This window comes from Toxotes jaculatrix, chromosome 16 (genome assembly GCF_017976425.1).
Source record: "Toxotes jaculatrix isolate fToxJac2 chromosome 16, fToxJac2.pri, whole genome shotgun sequence".
Taxonomy (NCBI): Eukaryota; Metazoa; Chordata; class Actinopteri; family Toxotidae; genus Toxotes; species Toxotes jaculatrix.
The window spans coordinates 8,742,140-8,766,625 of record NC_054409.1 but is presented as its reverse complement, the minus strand read 5'-3'; the positions used below and the strand labels follow the sequence as shown (position 1 = coordinate 8,766,625).

The following is a 24,486-nucleotide window of genomic DNA, read 5'->3' as shown; positions in this document are numbered from 1 at the left end:
GGCAAACAGGGAGCCGAGCACGCTCAGAACCTGCCTGCTCGCATGCCTTTCTGAGGGGAAGGCAAGATTAAGGGGATGTTCAGAGGCTCTCGTCTGTCAAGACTTCAAAGATGCCATCGACACTCCTTGTTTCTGCCGGCGCAGCGACCAAATCGCACACACTCTGCCGCCTCTGTGGCTGTCAAAGCTCTTCTGACATCCCCTTTATCAGGTATACAGGCTTTAATCCAGACATAGATAAATAAATCAACACACAGGGGTCCTGCTCTTTTCAGCGCCTCCTGGTGGCAGGGTATCTGCACAGCCAAGGAAAATATCAAGAAGTCATTAGCCGTCTGCTGGGGACAACAAAGAAAGGCCAATTACAAGGTACAGGAAAGATAATTAATGCACAATTGTCAAATACGGATAGGCAAAGAAGTGAATTAACCAATAAGCAGTGCATTTTTTATCCTCCTGGCTGTCACGTCAGATGATTCAGTGCAGATAACAAGCAGGAAATGAAATCAGCAGTGGCATCAAGGCTTACACTCACTGAATTGGGCTCATCTCCTACTGCATGCCTGAATTGAATTTCAAAGTGTATATATCAGTTTCTACAAACAGAAAAATGTGTTGCTTTCCACCTTTTTTTTTGAGAGCAGAGATCCATTTTGACACCCAGTGCAACATCTGGAGCAGACAGATGAGAGGAGAACACAGGAGTTTGAATTAAAGTTGACATGTCGACATGCAGGCAGACACGCCGCACATCACAGCCAGCCCCGCGCAGCCAGGATGGACACATCAGTCTGTTTAGATATCGGTGAATCCTGGGTGCAAAAAAAACACCCTGAGCGGGACGGCGGGAAGCAATCTGAGATATCGACAATGAAATAAATACAGAAGAACAATCCAAAGAAACAGCAGTGTGTACCCAATATGACTGCTTTAACTCACAGAGAACTTCCCGGGAAGGAGGAGAAAACAAAAAAAAGAAAAAAAAAAAAGCACAAGCTGGAAAGGCAGTGTTGTACCTGTCTGGGTGTATTTCCATTGGTTCTTTTCATTTTATTTTAACAGCAAAAGCGAGGCAGGCAGAGATCACCACAACAGAAATATGATGTCTGAGAGATCTGTTGTTCCATTGTTCTGTTTGTTTGTTTTGAAGACCAGTCTGGCAGAGGAAAGCACATCCCTTTCAGAATACAAAAGATGCCTTAGAGGCAACATAAGTGAAGTTTTATGCTGATGACTGACTGTTTGACAAACATCGGGGGTGAAACTACAACTCCATTCAGCGAGGAAAAGGAAGAAGGCGCGGAGAAAAAAAATAACCGGGGTACCTGGGTAATGTGTTAAGGAAAAAGAGAAGAAAGGGGTTTAAAAACTGAGGGAGTGAGAGGACAAAAAAAAAAACTAATTTATATCCTATAAGAGGAATGTGAGGCACCCAGGGGGGCCCTGTAAGTTGTGAAAAATTAAAGGAGACGGATTCAAACTGTCCAATTTCCACATCAAACAAACCCTGGGCTCCATGCTCCTGGAGAGGCTGCCTCATATCCAACACATAGCCTCAGAAAAAGGTGCCCCCGCCCCCCCCCCCCCTTCTTCCTCCTCATCCTCCCCCCTGCCTCTTCATCCCCTCCTCAAGTCCACCACTGCAGCCGCCAGCTTTTTTTTTTTTCCATTTTATTTTATTTTTTTTACTGGTACTCTCCATTTCCTCAATAACCCTGCTCTCTAATTCCCCTAAGCACTGTACTGGTTACACTAGCCACTGTCTCTCCCCTGCCTAATTATACCCTTGTGAGTCTATTAATCAACTTGTGAATTATTTAAGAAGGAGAGCTCCTCTGCCTGTAACTGGCTTTGACACTGTGAAGGGGAGACAGAAAAGAGAAGAGAAAGGCAGTGGGTAGGTGGGGGGAGACTAAAGTGAGAGGGGGGTGGATGTTAGGAAGGAGAGAGGGAAGGCGGTAGGTGGGTGGATGGAAGGAAAGAGAGAAAGAAAGGAAATGAAAAGAAAAGCAAAGAAAAGGGAGATAGAATCAGGGTCTTCTCACACACGTCCCCCGAGGATCGGGCTGCCTGTGCAGCGCTGCACCCAGACGAGACAAAACCCCCATCAACATTCACCCTGTTTGTTTTTTTTTTTTTTGTTGTTGTTTTTGTTTTTTTCCCCTTTCCCACCCTCTATTTTCATGCATAAGTTTTCATGATAAACAGGAAATTCATGAATATATGGAGTGATACAGTGAGAAATGGAGGGGGAGGGAGACGGAGGGGTGAGGTGAAGGAAGAGAAAGAGGAGTGAACCGTCAAAGCCAAAGAGTGAGCCGAGATTGGGAGGGAATTATGTAGACAGCAAGATGCACACACACATACACAGAAACATATACACTTGCAAGCACATGTACACACACCCACACATACACAAGCAGTCACATACATTTACACACACACACACTAGACTTCGCATTGCGGGGCGAACCGGGGTCCTTCTGCTGTTTGACAGGAGGTAGCATCTCCCCAGAGCAGTAGGTACGCGTGGCGATAGTGATGATGGTTGTTAGCATGCCGGAGTCTGTCCTCCTCCTCCTGATCCCCCAGTCCCTCCTTGCTGCAGCCGCTCCTCATCAGTCGAGAGGAGAGCCCGACCCTTCTAATGACTCCCATCGACACTGACGCCAGCCATAAGCAGCCGGGGCAGGAAGAAACAAGCATGAAAGTCAGATCATTATTATTTTCATAATGTTTTGTGCTCTCAGTCGCACCCCTGGTGCATCACTGCGCCGCTCGCAGCATCGTAATGAACTCTCAGTCTGAGGAGCGGTTCGGGGGCCGGAGAGAAGAACTTTATTTCAAAGATGCCGTTAAAGGGTCAATGCACCCAAAATACAATATTTTCTCACTTGCGTCTTGTGGCCGATAACCATGCACATATTTCTGGTTTTATTTGCCCAAGTTTTGAGACGTCCACCTCTAAGATTCCTGTCAGCACTCCAATATGATGCAGGTGAACATTATTTCATTTCTGGTGTTCAAAGCATTTAAAAATGAAAATCTTTCTTGAAAGTTTTACTCTGGATAATCTACAGAACAACAACAGTTTTCAATGGGATTTCTTCTATGAGCTCTGTGGTTTATTCAGAGCGACCAGCACATTTTCTGGGCAGAGTGAGGCTGGGTATGTAACCTTAATACTTTCTGTGCACTGACTGAAATGTGTCTGTAGAGTCAAGTTCTGAAAAGAATCAAAAGGGGCATCGAAAGGCTTAAGACTTTCAATGCCAACTTTCAATACTTGACTTGATGTTTCTGACGCATTTCGGTCAGAACCAGAAAGAACTGAGGTTCACTACCCAGCCCTACTCCAGAAACAATGTCCTGTTTACCCTGGAGGATCCACAGATGCACATTCACAGTATATGTTCTTACATATACTTTCCACTAAAGAAACGGTCCCTGTGAAATCTTTTGACAGTGTGTTATGTGGATTGTCCACAGTACCACTGTTTCTTGGAAAGAGATGTTTTAAACATCATTTTTCAATATTGTAATGAAATTCCATTCACTTCCTTTGGATTAGTGTAGAGGCAGAAAGCTCAGAGATGAATCTCAAAACTTGGGTGAATAAAACCAAGACTTAGCTGTATGGCATCATGGTATCTTCATGGCTAGAGACCACAATAGGAAACTGTGAAAATGTTTTTGTTTTTTTTTCTTATTCATATTTATTGAGCAAATGAGCCTGTGGGCTGAACGCTTGCATGTTTTCAGGCGGGGTGTGTGCACATTTCACGTATGTGTGAATATGTGCGTGTGTGACTAGCACATCTCATTAGGCCCGAGCAGTGCTCTCGTCTGCGAGGGTACGCAAGTCCACATTGCTCCATCTCTGTGGGATGTTTATTAAATTAATAAAAAGTTGCTCAAGGCGAGCTGTACCGAGGAATGCCCAGGGCTCGGCCGTGATTGGCACTCTCCGCCGCCCTGCGCTCTCTCCAGGGTCCGCCTGCATTTGCTTTAACTAACTGGCCGTGACTGAGGAGAGCAGGCTGACATGAAGCCCCTCTCCTCTCCCCCTCTGTACTCCTGTGCCACACCCCCAGCCCCTCGGCCCCAGACATCATAACAAGTAGGTAATAAAACATACCGAAGTCTGATTGCAAAAAGGTGACGTTTTGGGCAAATTTGTCCCACACTGTCTGCCGTAATCAGTTTCTGAATACGTGTGAGATGTAAAAGTGGTCATGCTATTGCTGAATCATGCTCTATTTTATATTTTTCAAACAACTCTGGCTTAAATAGTTGTTCATAATGTTTGGGAGTGAAAGCATCATCTGAAACTCCCTGTGTTTGTTGATTGGTCTGGCTTCTTCAGTGAATATTAGAATAAAAACAAAAATGGAGTTCATGAAATTTAGGCTGACTGTGTAAAGCTACTAATCATTATCTTCAGCTCTGTGTTTTAGATCCATGGTTTTCATTTCCAAACAGAAAGACAAACAAAAAATTCTTGCTTTCCAGTGACTTCCAATTCATGTGTGTTGTTTATGTTTACCATAATTTATGGCGAGCAGCTTGGAGTGTCTGGTGATGTGACGTTAACACCGGACTCCTCTCCTCAAAAGCCAACAGGACGGCTGAGCAGGAGGCTGAGACCTGCAGACAGAAATTAAAAAAAAAAAAAAAAAAGAGGAAACCAGACAGAGCAGAGGTCACAGAGAGGAAACAGTATTTATATCAAAAGAGAATAATCAGACAAGCACGGGTAGAGGAGACTCCTGAGGGGGAGATGAGTGTTGTTTGTTGGAGAACCACCCCCCCCCCCAAAAAAAAATTAGTCATCATACAACCATTTCTTACTTCACACAAACACTTTATTTAGACTGCCGGCATTATGTTCCAATTAAACACAATAGAAAAGTCTGGCATTTCAAACTCTTCAGAGAATCTGCATATCGCCTTTCAGGAAAAAAAAAAAAAAACAAAGGGAAAAATTAAAATATATTATCATCTTTTAAAAATCCTTTTAAAAATAAACAAGACAAACACAAACAAAACACAACAAAAAAGCCCCACTCTGTCTCTTTCACTTTATATCTCTCTGTCTATCTCGCTCTCTCTAGCTCGGCTGGGCGACTCTCTGAGGAGGAAAAAGCTGAGAGAACTCATTTGCATATAAACTGTGAGAGGCAGGGATTGTCATCGGCGGCACATTAGACGCAAGGAGCGCGAAGGGAGAGGATTTTCATGTGCAAATTTCAGCCTCGCCAACTCTGTGCATTATTATTTCATCAGCGCCTAAGAAGGAAACCCCTCCGATCCCCAAACCCCGCCATCATCCCCACGGACACTTCAAGATTCACACCAAATCCCCCCGCCGCTCCTCTTCCCCAGAAGGCCCCACTACTGAGTAGCTGTTTACACCGGGGCCCATAACACAGGAGGAGTCAATCCGCCCCTGAGATGGGCGTGAGATCAGATAAGAGGAAACCGCAAGAAGAGGGAGCAGATATACACCAGTTGTGACCAGCAATATTGGTGTTCCTTGCATTAATTGCTTGTAAACTGTGAGGCTGGAGGCTTGCTGGCTTTCAAGTTTAAAAAGGAGATTACAGCCAATTAGCAAGGCCTCTGAAAACCCTTTACTGCCTGGGGAATAGTGGCTGATCCCTAATGTGGGACAGCTGTGAGCAACAAAGGAACTGTCGCAGTCCTGCTTTTGAAAACACACTTGCATGCAGAGCGGTTTCAAAAAACACACACATATTGTATGCACTCACATATAATCTCACATGCAAACAAAAAAAAAAAAAAAAAACCCTGATTGATAGAAATAGCTGCAAAGAAGTGCTATTACAAGCATGAAAAATGAATGAGTACATAAATGCAAACATGCAAACAGACACAAACGTGCACAAAGCGCACACGCCTTCCCAAAGTGACAGAAAGGGAACAGACAGGGAGGTAAATATGTTTTAAAAGGTGAGGGGGAAACGTTTGTGGGTTGGGGAACGTATTTCATCCTTTTAAATCAATTTGTCAGGTTTTTCTCGGAGCCGTGTTACCAAAAGAGCCGAGTGTTTCCCTGTAAACTGCCATCTTTAATTTCTTTGTTTGACATGCTCGACTGTACCACGACACACCAGAGACCGAGCGTGAGGTGAGCAAAAGGTTCAAAGCCCAGATGGGAGCAGAGCCTGTGTACCCCTGAGCACCGTGGATTACCTCATTCACTCTCATGTCAAACAGAAGGCAGGAAGAGGAGGAACACAAGTCGAAAGATCTCCACAGGCTCCGTAATCTACGACGATTTATGCCGAGCCCCGCGACTCCCACATTACGAGTCTCGCTCAATGATTTCCTTCTTCCTCTTTATCTTTCCTCCCTGTGTTTCATTCCACATTGCACCTGCACATCCTCAGCTACAACCCGCCGCCCTGCCATCCTCCTCCTCCTCCTCCTCCCTTGTCCCTGTGCACACATTAGCAAAAACAACTGTCTGCCAACTATTCTGACTTTAGGTAATGAGATTCAGATCCTCCATATGTACCAAACAGCTTCACCTAAAAGAGTTTGTGAAATGTAAGTGTCTAAGATAGCTTCATAGTACCAAAAACAGTTTTTTTGTTCAACAGTTAAACCAGTTCTCGTGATAAAAAAAAAAAAAGGACGTTTTTGCAAATGTAATTCAGTGGATTGCTCTCCAAAGGCCTTCACAGAATCCTCATGTTGTTATGAACTATTATTTAAAAGTCATGGAATTATATCTAAGTAAACAAACTTTTTAAACTTTTGTTAAAACATAACCACTGCCCCATAAGAGATGCTTAAATTTTGTAAAAATACTGTTCAGCTGAGAAAGGAACATCAATAAACAAAGGTTTAAAGTAGGCTAAGTTAGCTAAGAAAATTTAAGACATTAAAAAATGAGACTATAAAACCTTTGAAGAACTTTGACAACAATCTCATTCCAAAGTAAGAAAACACTCAAATGAATCATTCATGTGGTTTTGTAAGGAAACAATAAATGACCTAACTTGTCTTTTATATAGTGAACTTAATGGAAATCAACAAGGTATTTTTTTACTATGTAATGAAAAAGCAGAACAGGAGCAACACTGTCTCCTAAAAATTATGATGTGTTCATATGTTTGCCTCATTCCTTAAGGAAGAAATGTAATTGCTCCATTGATTATGGCAATGTTTTTTTTAAACCTACAGAGGGTTATTCTCATACCACATAGAAATCTGAGAGACAAGCCAAAGGTTAGAATCTGCCCTTAGGGCAGTGCTATATCTTCATCCTCTTATGTTGGACTGAGGGCAGACTGGACACTACCATGACCCATGATGGCAAAATAGTGTTACAGGACAGGATGGGCAGGGGCTAGCTGGTGAGCTGGCTAACTTCGTTAGAAGAATAGAAGTGATAGAAAGCGCGTCCACAGCTAGAGACGACAGTTTGACACTGAACTTGCAATTTTTTGTCTAAACTGGAAAAAAAAACAGCTATTAATGTTAATGTTAATGTTAAAAAAAGATCAGTGATAATTTAGCACATATCTTCAGTATGAACATTTCATGACAGACACATTGTTTAAAAACTTTCCTGATAATGCTGATAGAAATATAATCTGGGTAGCATTACGTTTCTGTCTTTATAGTATATAAACATAATTTTAGGAGACAGCGTTCCTATAAATCATTTTGTGGGGCTACAACATTATGAGATACACCTGTTAGTTTGTCCAAGAAATAAAAGACAGACACAATTCCACTTCTTTCCAACAGCACACTTGAAATACCTGCTTTTGTTAATTTTGCATGCCAATAATTCTCTACGAGTAGGTGTCCCATCGCTGTGCTCAGGGGAGTATTTGTTTATGGCGTGACCCTCTCAGGAAAGTCGGCAGCTGCTTCCAGTCGAGCTTAGCGGCGACACCGCCATCCTTCAACATGATGGGTTTCGCCTTTTAATGCATCGCAGTTAACCGCATCCTAATTAGAACTAATGACTTGCTCGTTAAAGAGCTCTACAGCTAATTGGCATACTGAACTGCAAACAGGGAAACACCACAAGGAGGTCAGGAATTTAAAAAAAAATATTATGAAAGTTGTAAAACGGGGGGGGGGGGGGGGGGGGGGGGGCTGACCAGAGAAAGCTGCTAACCTTCTTATCAAACTGCATTTTTAATTAGAGATAATCAATATTCAAGGCAATGGATTTAACACAGTTTATATATCCATCAAGGATCATAAATACTTAATGTTTAAAAAAGTAAGAAACCCCAACACTCCCAAATTTTTATTCCCTAAGTTTATGGCAATCTGGCAAATCAGATATGATTAATTATAAATTGAACCATTACAGCGCGCTTCAGAAGCTCACGTTCACAAATTGCATCCACAACTGGGCTTGAACATGAATTTGCTCTCCTGGTATTTCTGCGGCTCGTATGCAAAGTCGCCGGGTCTGATTCACATGCAGGGTCCGTTCTGCACCCTGTAGTTTCATTTAGATCAAAAAGACTCAAATAGACAGAGAATCACAGGATATCTAGAATATCTGATCATCCACCTCCCCCAGCCCCCCCTGCCTCACCTTGCCTCTGAGAATCTCAGCTGCTCTCGAGACAATCTTATTAAATCGGAGATGTTAGAACCAGAGAGAGAAATATACAACACAAATACTGCCTTCTACTGTCTTTGCTGTAACACGCAGCGAATTCAGGTTAAGTGCTTCAACAATCCTCCATGTTGGACCGTTCAGGGGAGCACTGGACACAAGTGGAAGCTTTGACAGTCACACCACATTAGTGCAGTAACTGTAAAAAGGCCTTTCTGGGATTTGTTCCCTAAAAATACTCTCACACCACTGGAAGGCGGAACCTCTCAGGAGCCTGATTTGAAACCTTGCAGCCTGAGGACAAGGCAAGCAAAGGCAGAAAAATAAATTTAAAAAAAAAACATGCCCCCAAACTGCTCCTATTACAGACACAACATGGCAAACAGTGGAAAACAATAGAGTTATTTCAGCAAAGAGCAGAGAAGGACGGAGAGCAATGGCATCTTGGGGCAGAGGGCTGCAGGGCTGGGTGGGGGCTACCCAGGCGGAGGTGGAAGGAGGGGTGCTCTAATGGGCTCAGGGAGGCTGGTGAGCCCTGCTGGAGGCCCACAAGAGGCCCTAGCCTGTGGTCTTGCCTTGGGCAGGCCTGCCACAGCAGCAGTCAGGTGGGCTGACAGACTGAGAGAGGGGAGGCCCTCCCCATGTGGCCTGCCATCAACCCCCCCACAAACCCCCCCGTCCCCTCCCTCTGCACAGATGTTTGGGGTTTGGGGAGCAACAAGCTGTGCAGAAACAAACAAAGACGGGGGATTTAACATCGGCAAGTTGCATCTGAGTGATGGATTTCACAGGATTGCGCTAATTGAGTCAATCTGTGGTAGTTTTTAATTCAGACCCCAACATGTGTTGACATCTCTGCTGCCATATTAAAAGTTAAACATTCGCTCATGTAACATTGAGAAGACTGAAGTATGAGGTTTACTAATGAATGGTCATTTACAGCCTTGAATTAAACATTAACGCGAGCCCTCAGCGTCCACACATATTTGTACAAAGTTTGTTTTTTGTGCAGCGTGTCTTAAAGAGAATAAAGGCCTGGCATCAGTGTGAATCTGTGCATCAACAAAACACACAGGTCTTTTCTCTCAGGTGTGTTATGGACTTGTGCTCTGTGCTTATGCACTCGACCTTTAGCCCCAGAGCTCCCTGAAGCCCCATCCATATAGCCCACTGTAGGAGGTAAAGATCAGGGCGGCCCAAGCCTGGACTCTCCCCTCCTGACCGACGAGGCGTGTGAAGCCTCTGGCATGACTCTCAGCATGGGAAAAGTGCAGCTTTATCACTGCTGCTCAAACATTCATCACACGACCTCTCCTGCAAGCTCGCTCCAAAGGGAGACAATAGAGCCTCCATCAACTCCCATCAGAAGCTGCCGATTTAGGCAGAAGGTGGCAGAGAGGCAACTTCAAAGTTTTTGAGGCCCGGGTCGACTCACACATCACACCAAAGAAGAAGAAGAAGAAGAAAAAGAGGAAGAAGAGGAGAGGAGGGACAGTTGAGGAGGAGCAGCTCTCTCCAGTCAGGAGGGAGGTCATTATCAGGCCATGTTTACACCGGCACAGAGCGAACTGATGTGTGCTGCTGTTTTAACATTTGGAATATGGCATTGCAGCAATCACTGCAGGCAAAATAGTTTATGTTCCTGTTTGCCTATGTATGCATGTGTGTATGTGTGTGTGTGTTTGTGTGCAGTTGTTCCAAAAGCCTATTGAGACGAGACTTTAAAAGGTATTTGCGCTATTTCCTGCACAGAAAGGTGAAGGTCAGTGTTTCCCCGGTGACTATCAACATCTTTGCACAAACAGCAAAATAAATACTTCATATAATACGGCAGCAGGAGAATATACTGCAAAAATATCAGATTTAACAAGTAATATGTTAGTTACAGGTCATTTTTTCTGCATCAAACAAACAAACAAAAAAAAAAAGGCTGCAGTCAGTTTTCTGAGCTCTAATAAATATCAGGTTGTTTCAAGAATTGTTTTACAGTTTACAGTTTGAGTAGTTCCCTGATTTGATTTCCCACCTCCCTGCCCTCAGATGTTCTGTTACAAACTGCAGTGAGCTTAGTTAGTTGCATCTGACTGTAGTTTCTTGGAACTGTCAATGGACAGAACCAATCAGGGGCTCAGTGTTAATTTTCAGTGTGAGCATTAACATGTGGTGATTAGTTTATGGAGAAGCTGATTAAAACATGTAGTGTATTAATTCACATATAAATAACACACGAACAATTACTGAAATCACACAGTGTCAGCACAGCATTAGGCTGAATAAAGTGCTCTGTGTTTGCACCGTGTAGGCATGGAAAAAAAAAATAGGGATCATTTTTTTGAATCAAGAACAATAAATGTGCAGTTATTTCTCTAGGTGGCAGAGATGTTTACAGACCTGCTGTGCCTCTCCTGTATCTACAGACCAGTTAACCCATATTTCACAAACATACAGTGTGACTGAAAATAGCAAAACAAAGTCAAACTATGCCATATCACTGGTGTCAAGTGAAGTACGATAGCATATTTGAATTGGAAATCTGGCAAAGTGATGATAACAACCTCGTGCACTCGCTCGGAAGGCGAGAAGAGGGTTAAATGAACAAAGCCTTGAAAAAGAGTCCAATTCTCCAGCTCCTGCCCCAATCCTCGCAGTTACCCCCACAAAGTACACAAGAAAAAAGAAAATAGTATCATGCATATCATTCATTAGCAGCAAATAAAAGAAATTCTCTCTAATAGTGCCCCCAAATCCCCGAGCTCCCAGCACCACAGAGCGGGGAACTAAAGAAATGGGGGAGAGAGAGATGCAAAAGGAAGCCGTCTCCCTCAAGTGCTTGTTAGGCCCAAATTATTATGGCGATGAATAATTTTAAAAATAAATAAGAAAATAAATAAATAAAAAAAAGAAACATTTATAGATCTAAGTATTATCAGAGGAGCCGTGGGTCTGTTGCCAAGCTCTCTGGGCCCGTTTGAAATCCGCCTTTGTTTTTCACTTTGATCTTTAACTGCTAACCTATCCATTGCTTCACCTGATCCCCTGTTAGTGCTTCTTCACCCACTTCCTCCTGTTAAACTTTTCTCTATGTGGCATGGCACTGCCCGCACTAAGTGGTAATCATAATCGCACCATCATCATCATCATCATCATCCTCCTCCTCCTTGTCATCATTAACATTCTGTTCTTTCACAACAATAATTAACATACTGCACGGGGAGCAAGATTAGGCAGAGAGATGCAGGAGTAAATGAGGGAATATGCAGGAACGCAGAGCGAGGAGTCGAGGGAAGGAGCCCATGTTGGAGGAAGAAACAGAGAAAGGAAACATGAGAGAAAAGCTGCGACCAGCTCCTCTACTCTTGCCTCCTCTCCTCTTATCATGAGTTCTCTGATTTCCTTTCCTTTCCTCTTATTTCGTCTCCTTTCATCTAATTTCCTTTCCTCTCCTCTCATCTACTCGATGTCTATCTTTCTCCTCCTTGTTTGCTCTTTCCTCTCCTCCAGTGTTATTTCCTCTTCTCTCCTCTGGACTCCTTTTCTCGCACCCTGTCTCCTCTCATATACTTAAACCATCTATTCACACTTTCATCCATTTTTTCTCCTCTTCCACTTACATTTCCTTGTTCCTTTCCTCTAATTTTATTTATTTAAAATCTTTAGTTTCACCTGCTCTCCTTGTGTTTCCTTCTGTTTTTATTTTCCTTTAATTTCCTCTTCTCTTTCTGTCTTTCCTTTGCCTCCGTCTTGCTTTCCCTTGTTTCCTTCCTCTAATCATGATTTCTCTCACCTACATTTGTCTCATCCCCTTTTTCCTTTCCCTCTCTTTCATCTCATTTCCTCATTTCTTCTGGTTTCCTCTCTTTTTCCATCTCTCCTCCTTATGCTGTCATTCCTCTCCTGTGGTTATTCCCCTTACTTCCTCTTCTTTTATCTGTTTTCCTTTCCTCTTTTCCTCTATCTGTTCTTTTCTTCTCTTCTCACCCTGTTTTCTCTTATCTACTTTCCTTTCCCTGAATTTCTTTCCCTCTCTCATCTCAGTTCCTCTCCTTGTTTCCTTGACACTTATTTTCTTTCCTCTCCTCTCCTTGTTTCCTCCCATCTCCTCCTTCCCATCATCCTCCTCCTGAGGTTTCTGACCTCCAGTGCAGGGACATCCCAACCCTGTACTCTGTGCCCAGCCTCTGATTGATATTGTAATGAGACTTATCCCAACATCCCTTCCTCCTTGTACTCTTCCCAATCTGCCCTCCTCCTCCCCCCCTACCCTCTTTCGCTGGTACCCTTCCTCACCCCCTCTACCCCCTTTGCTCCCTGAGTCCCCGAGTGGCTCGCTCGATTCCGTTTCATCACACATCAAACAGGCCTGACGCTCTCCACGCAGGCAGGACCCAGGGAGTGCAACATCTGCACGGGGAGGCATGCGGGGGTGTGGAGGGGGTACTCCGGCCTCCGAGGGGGGGAGGGAGGACACATCGTGCTACGAGCAGATGTCACTGGGACCCGAACAGCAGGCTGAGGGGGAACGCCGCGGGGAAAGAGACGTAGCGAGGGACCCACCCCGGCAGCCCAGCCTGGGGAGGCAGGAGAGTAGAGATGAACCCGAGTTTCTCCAAACACTCCACCTCTGGTCCCCTCTCCTCTCCTCACCTTGCAGCCTGGCTCCCCTCCTGCTCCCCCTTTTGACAGTACAATTAGGTAATTAGTCACCTCGGTGCTAATAACCTAATCATTACTTGTCTGTGTGTGTGCTTCCTCTCTATTTCAAAACCTGTGTCCTCCACTGACACTCCCCTGAGTCCTGACGTGGAGGTGGAGGGGGCAGAGGAGGCGTACAATTACCTTTGTTTGGCTACTCCCCGTGGCACAGAGAGAGCTAAGGCTCTGATCCAGACCAAAGCAAAGGCCCTTTTTAATGGAGACAGAGAGCCTGCTCTTTGGTGAGGGTCAAGATTGCTCTCACATCCATTAACACCAGAGCTATTTCATCACCGCCTCGTTCTGGCAGGCGGGACCTGTGGAGGGACTGTGATCAGCCTCCGTCGAGTGCAGACGCTGACATTTCCCCAGTTAGTGAAAGTGGCAATCGGGAGCTTCTGCTGTCAATGAGTCATCAAAGGGCTTGTTTGAGAACAGCTGTTGACGTCAGTGTACTGCCACAAGCATTAACCCTAGTTGAGAAGTGAAGTTTTTTTTTTTTTTTTTTGCTGGATTGCTGATGATCCTTTCATCTGCATGGGCAACAGGCAGATCTCAAAGTTCACAGAAATGTTACCTGTCATCAGAAAGGGGTCCTTTTCTGACAGCATTTATGGATGAACAGTGAATATTAATAATTTTTTTTTTATTAATAAAGTTTTTGCATGCTTCAGCATTTTTTGTAAATCTCTCTCAAATACTTTACATTGCTGCCAACTGAGACACATATATATATATATATATATATATATATATATATATATATATATATATATATATATATATATATATATAATTGTTTTCATCTTCGTGGAAACTAATGGATTCCTTTCATTTCAGGGCAGTGTGAAACTCAACTTGCATAATGCATCACAATGCCAACTTCCGTGTCTACTTTTTTAAAGTCATGTTCTCATCCTTGGCTAACTTATTGTTTTCAGACCAGTTCATGCTGCCACACAGAACTGTACCCTTCTGGATTATGCAAGCATGCAAACATTTAGGAATCAGCACTAAACACAAGGTTCAATTCAACCTGAGTGGAGCATGAATATGTGAACATTTCATGGAGATCCATCAAATAGCTGCTGAGATATTTCAGACCAAAGTGGACCAACTGACAGACTGACTGACGCTACAAGCTGCACAACAAAAAAAACCTTAACACAGCTCTCAAAGCAAAATGTTCAAATGCGGTGTCATTTTAATAGTCAGCATTCAGAGGCTTCAAAGGCTCCTATCTTGAATGCTAATTTGATTTTGAAGACTTACGATGTGACCTGGACCCGACAGCTGTTTCTCCTTGCAAAGATAAAACAAAAGTAACAAAAATAAAAGGCGGCGATGCTCATTGTTTTGGATTATGTATCTCATGCAAGCATTTTGAAGTCTACACAATGATATTAACACCAAAGTGAAGTGAAAGGGGACTGATAGCTGTTTGGAGAAACACGTATTACAACGTAATACACCCAACAGTAAGCTGATGTGAAGCAGCAAATGAGCTAAAACATCCAGAAACACTGGCTTGGTGTTTCAGCCTGACCTTATTGAGTTTTAAACTCGAGGCACCAACCACATCTACTCTTTTTTTGGGGGGGCGGGTGATTTTTCAAATCTCCACAGACTACAAGTTTCCCAGCAGCACAGAAAAATAACTGCTCATCTTTGGCATGAAATCACCCTCATCCATTCCTCATAATCTAGTCTCATGTTTTTATTTTGTGGAGTCTGGATCCCCCACTGTGCTCGCAGCGACAGCCATCGTGTCATCCTCTTTATTATTCAGATTTCTCGGAGCCAAGCAGCTGTTTTGCATGGCAGACTGAATCAGAGCTTGTCCTGTCTCCTGACACTCAGGTGACAGATTGAAGGACTGAGGTCTTGAATTGTGGTGCAGCAAGAAACACATCAAGACAAGTTGCAGTTGAAAACTAACTGATATTGTAATCCCCAGTTCACCAATGAACAACTGCAACAGACTCTACGCTCTAAGTGTACTATGGAGGTTGTTAGTCTGAAATCCTAACATAGTGTACATCCATACTTGTATATAAATTAAGTTTTACAATGAATAAAACATCTAGACTTCATGTGCAGGGATTTTTAACTATGGAGACAAGCGTCAAAGCACATAGAGAGAGAAAATTAATCGTTGCAGCCAGCAACCATTTCTCCTCTGTAACAAACTGCTCCAAATGGATTTCACGAGCAAGTGCATGGTAGGCAGCAGCCTTTATTAGGCGGAGCTGAATGCATTGCTTTAGCTTGATGGCGAAGTCGGTGCACTTTATCACGATCTGGGTAATGAGAGATAACTTCCCTGCGTCTGCGGGAAGCAAGTCCGGCACCACAACTCCCATGCATTTTTTATCAGCCGCAATTACTCAGAGCTTGTTGATATTTCCCCATTCGTTTCATTTGGGAACATTTGCATCAGATAACCAGAGGCCTGCTGTAGGGATAACCGGGATGTGCTGCAGTAAATTATTGGTCTCCAACTGTCCGACAACATATCGGAGGATTTTCTAATGGCCGGGCTGCAGCAGGAGAGGTCAGCCGGTTCCTTTTGACGTCTGGTATCCAACTCCAACAATTTCTGGGTCAAGACTTGTGAATGTCAGCTTTACCTGCACAAGTTTCAGAAGGTCCAGAACACTGACACATGGACACATGGAGGAGCTGAGGGCAGAACCACCAATCCTGTGAATAACGGACCATCCACGTCCCCTAACCCTGACACCATCAAATTTCCTCCAGTTTAAAACATATAACAAATACATATAACAAATTTCTACAAAGCCCCACGGTTGTCTATAGCCATGTTTTTTCATGCAGTTCCAGAGTCAGACTCAAATTAAGCTTAAGGAGTAACTAGCAAAATTGACGTGATAAGACAGAAGAAAAACCAAATCTTTCTGATGCTATCAAAATATAAGTATATATTTTTGCGTTTTTCTTATGAATTACAGGATAGTTTAACCATTTCAGGCCTCTAGAATTTTACAGAAATATGCAATGTACAGATGAATAAAATACACGGAACCACTGACAAGTCGTCACAAGCCAAACAAGTGAAAAACTACTGCCAAACGAGCTGTGTGTGTGTCGCTGTATTGTCTATTTCTGTGCAGCCCTCCACTCTCTCTCATCACTCTTAATTAGCCGCAGTTCTGCTCAATTAATGCTGCAGAACTGAGGCAGAGATGAAGGGATGAGTATCTGTATCTCCCTGACAGGACAGGGTACATCAGGGCTGACTGACAGGCAGACGTCTACCCCGATCAAGGTGCAGAGACCAGGGTGGCTGCTTCCTGGTGTTTCAGATTTGTTGTAATTGACAGGTGCAGAGAGACGTTCGGGGGTCCTGGTGGAGCTCTGCGCCGTTTATGCAGATTAACACGTCAAAAGTACAAATGAATAAATAAACTGGTAAGCACGAATCAGGCATTTAGCCTGAGGGGATGCCATCATTACCAGATTAAACAAAGTGACTAATCACAAAAACAATCCGCTTCAGAAGTGGAGGAAGTCAACAGGCACCAAAGCTTGGGGGTAAGAAGCTAAGTCATCTTAATTATTCAGCTATAGGCAAACAAAGAAATAAATGTATAATTAACAGAGCAAAGACAGAAAATATTTTTATTTTTTCACAGATACTGTAGTTTTGATGAAAGCGAACCTGCTCTACATTGTCTACATTATCTACACGACCACATACAGGACAACCAGGTGTTTCTGACTATGGAAATTTTAAAATTCAAACCGAAAATGAGCTTTGAGGACGGGATCACAGAGATGGCTCAAATTCCCAAAGCAGCCAGACAGCATGGGTACCTGAGGTAGAGGCCTTGTGGGAATACTTTGGGTCAGCATAAAGAAAAAGGTGAAATAACAGATAACGAACACACGGAGACCCATGCAAGGTGTTTTGACACTAAAAAGAAAATCCTTCTTCCTTTGAAACCCAAATGAGCTGATGCGAGGTCCTCGCTCCAAACACACAACCATGCCACTGCCCATGAATCCAGTCCTTAGATGTTCGAGTTTGAACCAGTAACTGATGTTTTTTCATGTTTTTTTTTAAAATATATATCACCAAGTTGACCAGACCAGTCGTAACCTCAGCTTGAACTTCCTTCACGTCTGGACACAACTCAGCTGTAAACACATCACTTCTCTTAAATTGGCCTAAAAGCGCCCCTGGTTTCCAGACTTCCCTCTACGCGCCACGGACACCAGCCTCCTTTGACCTTCACACCAAGCTGCGGCCTGAACCTCAGCTATTGATTTTTCTAACTATCTGTTTACTCCTCGTCTGCACACTTTCCCAGCTGCTTGGAGAGCATCGTTTGCCCCGAGGCGATCAGCAGGGCTCAGCTTGTTCCAGTCTTTGATCATCGTTCAGCCAGCGGATTAACATATGCACACTCTCTTCCTCTCTTTGTCGCTGAGCTTGATAATAAATCTACGGCCCTCCTCTATCTCTCTCTCCTCCCTCTCTCTCGCTCCAATATGGGACAAGCCATGAATCAATCACCCCGCTTTACGCCTCGTGTCCGACATGGATGCAAATCACAGAAGGATCTGTGGGTAAAGCTCTGCTTATTAAAACCCGATGCCTGACTCATTACAACCCGCTCATGCACATGCATGTCGCCAAGATGAACAGCAGGTAGCACGCGTGAAATACAGCAACATTGGTGGAGATAAAACACAGACAGATGAGATTAGCCGATTTCTGCTACTATTATCTCAACGGAGGCCAAAACTAAGCCTCACCCACTTTGCCAAAACTAAAAGAGAATCGAAAGCTAATGAAGTTAATTACCGCGTCATTGTGGGAGGTTACAGCCTCATCTAAAAGAGGCTTAATCTGAGGGAAACTGCAGTGCAGAGGCTCGCCTTCGTACCTGCCCTCGCTGTGCAGTAAGCGTACTAATTAAGGTTGGTTTGAGCCTACAACCACCCCAGTTAGCTCACTTAAAGGGCCAGGGCTTCTGGGGTTTAGAACAACATTCATAAGGACTCTGCAAGTAGGACACTGAGTAAACGTGTGAGAGACCGAGCAGCAAAAAGAGAATAGTGTGTGTATTTCCAGGTAGACGAATCACTTTTTTTTTCTTAAAAAGCAACCTATGTAGTTTTTCTAATGGCCACTGTTGAGACACGCCCCGGTTGCCTTTTTTTTATTTATTACGACCTAATTATATCAGTGTGTCAGCTAACGTAACCAGCTCCTTGCCCTAAATGCCACAATACTCTCGTGGCTGAGCTTGTACTTGCAGACCTTATGTTTCCGAGCTGTGTACCATTTAACCACGGCTTCTCGAGGCACACAGGGTTGTTTAGCCTGCACTTTTTTTTTCCCCGCTCATCCCATCAAGAATGCAACGGACGAGGCAGAGGAGCACATGCGGTGAATAAAAATACAGTAGCAACATGAGCTCAGGCCTGGCAGGAGGAGGAGGAGTGAGTTTGGACGAGTTCCCCTCCTCATCATCAGCGTGTCGGCCTGAGCAGGCCTGCGAGGTGCTGGAGCTGGGGCCCTATTAAAAAAACGAAGCCCAGCTTGCTGGAAAAGATCCGTCCTCTCACCTCAGAAAACAACAACCTCGCTCGCCCCGACAGTGAGACAATCAGCCGTGAGCTGCTCAGGGTGAGGTGGCGGTGACCCGGCGTGCCGAGATGAGGCCGGTTCTACACACTGATGAGCACTTTCACAGACATCAAACGGGGGCGCCGCAGACCTCCTCACGACCTGCCTGTGCTGCCTTGTCTCCTGCTCTCTGCTTTTATTTGAGGTTGATATGGGCAGACAGATCGGCAAATATCGATCACGGCGCGCTTGGTAAAATTCTCCCTCCAGGTTTGAGAGGTGATTACAGGACCTGGACCCAGCTGATGCAGGCTGGGTGTGTGTATGTGTGCACATTTAGGTTTTTCCTACCCCACCTGTCAGACAGGCCGAGGAGAGCAGCCCTATATTCTTTGGTTCGAGTGTCTCCAATCATCTGCAGAAGAGAGACGTCTTTTTAAAAAAAAAAAAAAAAAAAAAAAGCACCCAGTCAGACAGACAGGAACTCTGTACAACACAGAAAATAGGTTATAAAGCGCAGAGAATAATGCATGTGAATCCTAATCATCAAAATTCAAATGATTTGGATGCATCCCCAACCAGCCCTCCTCTCCTTGTCTGCCTTCTGTCGAGGCCTCAGAACTCACCAATAGGATCGGAGGGAAACAGGCTGCAGATTCAGAGGGTTTGCATTAGGAATGGCCCGTTATTAATTAAGCTTGTGGGGAAGAGTTTTTTGACAGCGGCTCCCGAGGCGGCAAGCGGTGTGGATCTTGGCGCTGACCTGGCCCAGCAGGGGTAGGAGCTGTGTCTTTGAGGTGGTGGTGGTGTGGGTAGTGGGGTAGAATGGGTGGTGGGCGGGAGAGAAAGAGGAGGATGGAGTGGGGTGGGGGGAGTAGGGGGATGGGGGGGCTGGCTCCATGCCGACAGCCAAGCCTGCCACGTCTGCGTGCCCGCTTTGAAGTGTCACCTTGAGGGAAGAGCCGATGGCCGGGAAGCCAGGAGGGCGGGAGCCGCGGAGAGGAGTGGCACGATTGGCATTGCCAGACATGGCGCTTTAATATTGCATGGGCTCCCGTCCATCTCTGTACACACTCAGGACATTCCTTCTGCTTGATTTAGTTTGAAAGTAGATCTTTGTTTTTTTTTTTTTCCCCCTCTCTCCTTTCCCCTCCTCTCTCGCCATGCTATGGCTCAACACCTGTGCTGGTTTTGTGCTCATTCTTGCCTGAACAAATGTCAAGCTCTGCAGTCAGAGGAACTTTAACAACTCCCTGCATTATGAAACTTGACAGTGTTGCATTTGGCCTGCTGAGTGATGTGGAGCTGAGGCACATGGCTTCTTATACGCATTAAATTATTACACTGCAAAAATTATCTCCAGCTTATCAAGTCAGTTCTATCTAAAATTAATTTTTAGACAGAAATATTTTTTACATTTTCTGTAAAAAATTTTTTTAGATTTTCTTAGAACAAGTGAAAAACTCCGCCAGTGAAGTGAGAATACTTAAACACTTCCATTAGAAAGCAACCTATTTCAAGATGTTTCCAGAAATGGACTCCCCTGCGTTGAATGCAGAAACTAAAACTATATAGAATTAAAGGGGCATTCTGCCTGATTTGAGCGCACAAATGTTTTGTACTTGCTGGACTTTGACTGTCGTTAAAAACACAACTCTCTCTCCTGCCCGGTCCCCCTTCCGCACCCCACCTTCACGTAACTTGAAACAACAAAGAAAAAGACAGGTTGCACCATGAGAATCACGTAAAAATGCATGAGACAACCTAATCTGCATTGCAAACTGACAGACTTTCCTCACTTGAACTAATAACAACACGAGGACTCCACTGTTGGCAAAAATGACATGCTTAGAAGCAGCTTACGATCATCTTTTGGATCAGAATTAAAAGGGAAAATACTGTTAAATCAATAATCACGTGCCTTACTGGCCGACTTTCTGCAAAACCTAAGTAAGATCCACTCTGGTGTTGCTAATTGCTAAGGCTGCTTTCATCACTTCCTCAAATGGCATCTTCCTTTTACGGAAACGAAACCGTATCACTGGGGACTGAACTTAAACTTTTACTATTTCTCTCCAGTCGCGCTGTGTTTGCCTGACCTGCTGCCAGCACCGCTACACAGCGCGGCAGAGAATCAAACGTGGTGTTAGTTTGAGGAGTTTATCAACAGAGGCTGCAGGAAGGAGGTGTTTTGAAGTGAGGAAAAACGCATTTAAAAAAAAAAAAAAAAAAAACACTGCACGCACTTTCTACCCACTTTAACAACCGTCCCAGTTCACAAATAGCAGTTTTAACTCCCCTGATTAGCACTGACATCTGCAGGCTTTCATCTCTCCCTCCATCTTGTTTTTTTAATCAGATTAACCCAAACGGGCATCCTTTAATGGCCTCTTTTTTAGGAAAGCTGAAAGAGGAGAGATAATTAAAATAATTAAACCGCTGGGACCGGTCTGTGCATGCTCATCTTTTCTTCTTGCCTTTAAGTTTTGATTCTGCCTTGCTTACGGATTCAAGCAGCACAGAGAGAGAGAAAGACTCATCATCCTCACTTAATTGCATTAAGTTGACTCTCGGAGGTCCAATTTTTCCCTCCAAAACCAACAGCCAATGTAGGATCTGATCTTTAGGTGCATGTCAGCCATCTAAATGTGGAAGCAGAGGGGGGAGGGCACGTTTCTAAACAGCCTTTATGGAGTATATTTATTTAGTCAGTGAGTGTATTTTGCATAAGGCCGAAGATAAAAAAAAAAAAAAAAAAAAAAAAAAAAAAAGCAGGGAAAAAAGTATCCTCTTTAATGATTATTTATTCATGGACTTTTAAGCTTTTAATGAGGACAAATGAAGCCGTTTTCCAGAGTGTCAGTATGTAGTATGCTTACCAAAAATATTCTTGTTTAGCATTTTCTTTTGCACTGTGTCCGTGAGGAATAAACACTAACATTTAAATATAACTAGGATTTTGGAGCAAGACTTTTAAGCGATCAGTTTATCTTGATCTTGCTTGAATAGAAAATTTCCCTCAAGTTTTGATCAGACTCTGTGATGATGATGATTTATTAATTTTCAGTAATTTCAGTAATTCTTGTAAATTGAAGCTAAATTGATAAAATGTAATTGATGACCACTGAATTAAATAAAAAGTGGCTTATCAGAGTCTGGATGCTTTTTGGAATAAAACTGTCTAAGTTCTTTCAAACTAAAACACACACGGCAACTTTATTAATCAATGACCGCGTGAACCTGACAAATATATGCTCCTTTATTATCAATTATTCACTCCTATATAATTTATTCTGAGTCATATGAACACATGTGTCATACGTTTGTACCTCCTAACTTCTACACTGACAACCGGAAGAAGAAAAAAAAAAAGTAGGCTATACTGAACCATCTGAGTTATATTTTGCATTATAGGTGTACATATCTTGAATATTATAATTACATGTCTTCAGATGAATTCAAACTTTACTTCCTGTCAAAAAGAATCTAATGAATTCTTGCATGAGGATTTTACCGAGAGCAAGAGCCCCGACATCCTCCACAGAGTGCAGCCCCGAACTTTACACAAGCTCGGATGTCTCTTTCCCCCCTCATACACTTTCACTTCATTCAGATCATTTTCACAGGGATTCATTTCAAGTTGGCACAAAAAAAAAAAAAGAACGAATCCCTTTGCTGGAAATACTTAAGATTTATATTTAAACTTTCATGGAATCTTTGAGAACATTGAGGAGCAATTTCACATTTGCACTGACATCTAATTTCTCAAGTAGAGTCTGAAAGCACAAATTGCCAAGGATTCCCTATGTGCCCAATTATCCTGCATCAATTTCCTTGACCCTGTGGAATGCTGGTAAATTAATCATATCACTTTTTTTTCCACCCCCCTTTTTTTTTTTTTTTTGGAAATACATATGCACACGTTTGATAAACTAATCATACTTGGTTGGTTATGCTCACAAAAAAACAAAAAACGATTCAATCCCGGAAGCGGGATGAGAGTTTACAGAGAGGCCCAGGGAATTGGGAGCTGATAAAACACACACGGATGAGTATCCACATGCATCAACAACATACATACACACACACAAGAAAAATTCAAACACAAAATCACAAAATACTGACAGGTTTAACTGTGTAAAGCAATATAGATGAACATTTGTTTCACCATCTGTAATATTTCTGGTTTTAGTTTTCGTTCTGATTTTTCAACAGCCTAGATTCTGGTATCAGATTCACACTAATATCAAATCAACTTATATGTTTCAAAAAAAAAAAAAACCCACTAATAACAACACTTCTCATCAATACCATCAATACTGCTGTCATATATTGACCTTAACAGCACCATTAACAGCCTAAGGATCTGAATCATCTTCAGTCATCAGCTGTGTAACACCATATTTACCCGCCTGTCTTACCTGTTGATCCCAACATGGCTGCAGAGTCTGGTGTTAGGGTTTTGTTTTGGTTTTTTTTGGAGCAACAGTGTCCTCTGGTGGAAACAAGAAAACAAACAGAGGAATCAAAGTAAACTCAAGCAAAAATGACCACAGACATGTACTCCCTGTAATACCCGCTTTTTGGAAAGAGCAGAAGAGAGGGGAGTAGCCCAAAAATGAAAAACAATACACTTTAACAAAAATAAAGATGTAAACTGTTAAAGAAAACGTTCAAAACACTATTGTTTTTGTTATAGGACGCCATAAAATGTGCTATAACGTGAAAAACAATCACAATAAAAAGGCCCTAACAAAGCTTGTAAATGCACTGAAGTGACAACCACCTTCAGCAGTTTTCAGGTCAGTCCACACTCACCTGTAAAACCTTCAACAAACGCACAGCACACGCTGCCATGTTTAATGACAGCGGTAAACGAATTTATGAGATTAAATTATTATATTTTTAAGTGTTTGTATCGGTTCACTGTCAGAAAATGTTTCGGGATTGAGGGAAATGGCGTTCTTGCTATATTTAGCTCACCTGAAATGTTAGCGAAAAACATTTACCTTTCAGACTCACACTCACCTGTGTATTTACTGAAGGAGTAGTTCGATATTTTGGGAAATCACTTTATTGCAGGGACGTAGTTGACAGTCACACGGAGAACTGTTAGCTTATCTTAGTTTATCTTCGTAAAACCAGGGGCACGAGGAAACAGCTCACCTGGCTCGTGTCGGCTCTGTATTTTCTTTTTAATTAAAGTCCACCTGCGTGCACGTGACTTCAGGAAGTCACTGCGCTTCGCCAAGAAATAGTCTAGTACAAAACCTGCTGTAAACCCACAACCTGCCCTTTGTACGCCGTCATTTCATTTTTTTGAAACAGGCTATGACCTGGTCCTCTGTGAGGTGTAGAGGTGTTTGTTGGTGGAGCCTTTTCACTAAGCTGTTTTCTGTTGTCAGTCGCGTGCTGAGCTAAGCTAACCGTTGTCCTGGATCCAGCTTTATATTTAATGTAGGTATGAGTGTCTTCAACATGATGAACCAATCCCACATTAACTTCTTCATTGCTGCTATAATGCACAAACTAATTGTACAGTTTATATAATGCTTAATGGTGTAAGTCTCTTCCTTTT

The 24,486-nt window shown here is 43.2% G+C and overlaps 1 long non-coding RNA gene across 1 annotated transcript; it reads right to left on the bottom strand.

Moving 5' to 3' along the window:
• Positions 1–4,567: 4,567 nt before the first annotated feature.
• On the bottom strand, positions 4,568–24,066 carry LOC121195909. The gene is made up of 3 exons (XR_005895521.1): positions 23,937–24,066; positions 23,330–23,403; positions 4,568–4,647 (listed from the first exon to the last, which is right to left on the bottom strand). It is a non-coding gene; the product is annotated as an uncharacterized LOC121195909 (long non-coding RNA).
• Positions 24,067–24,486: the final 420 nt, after the last annotated feature.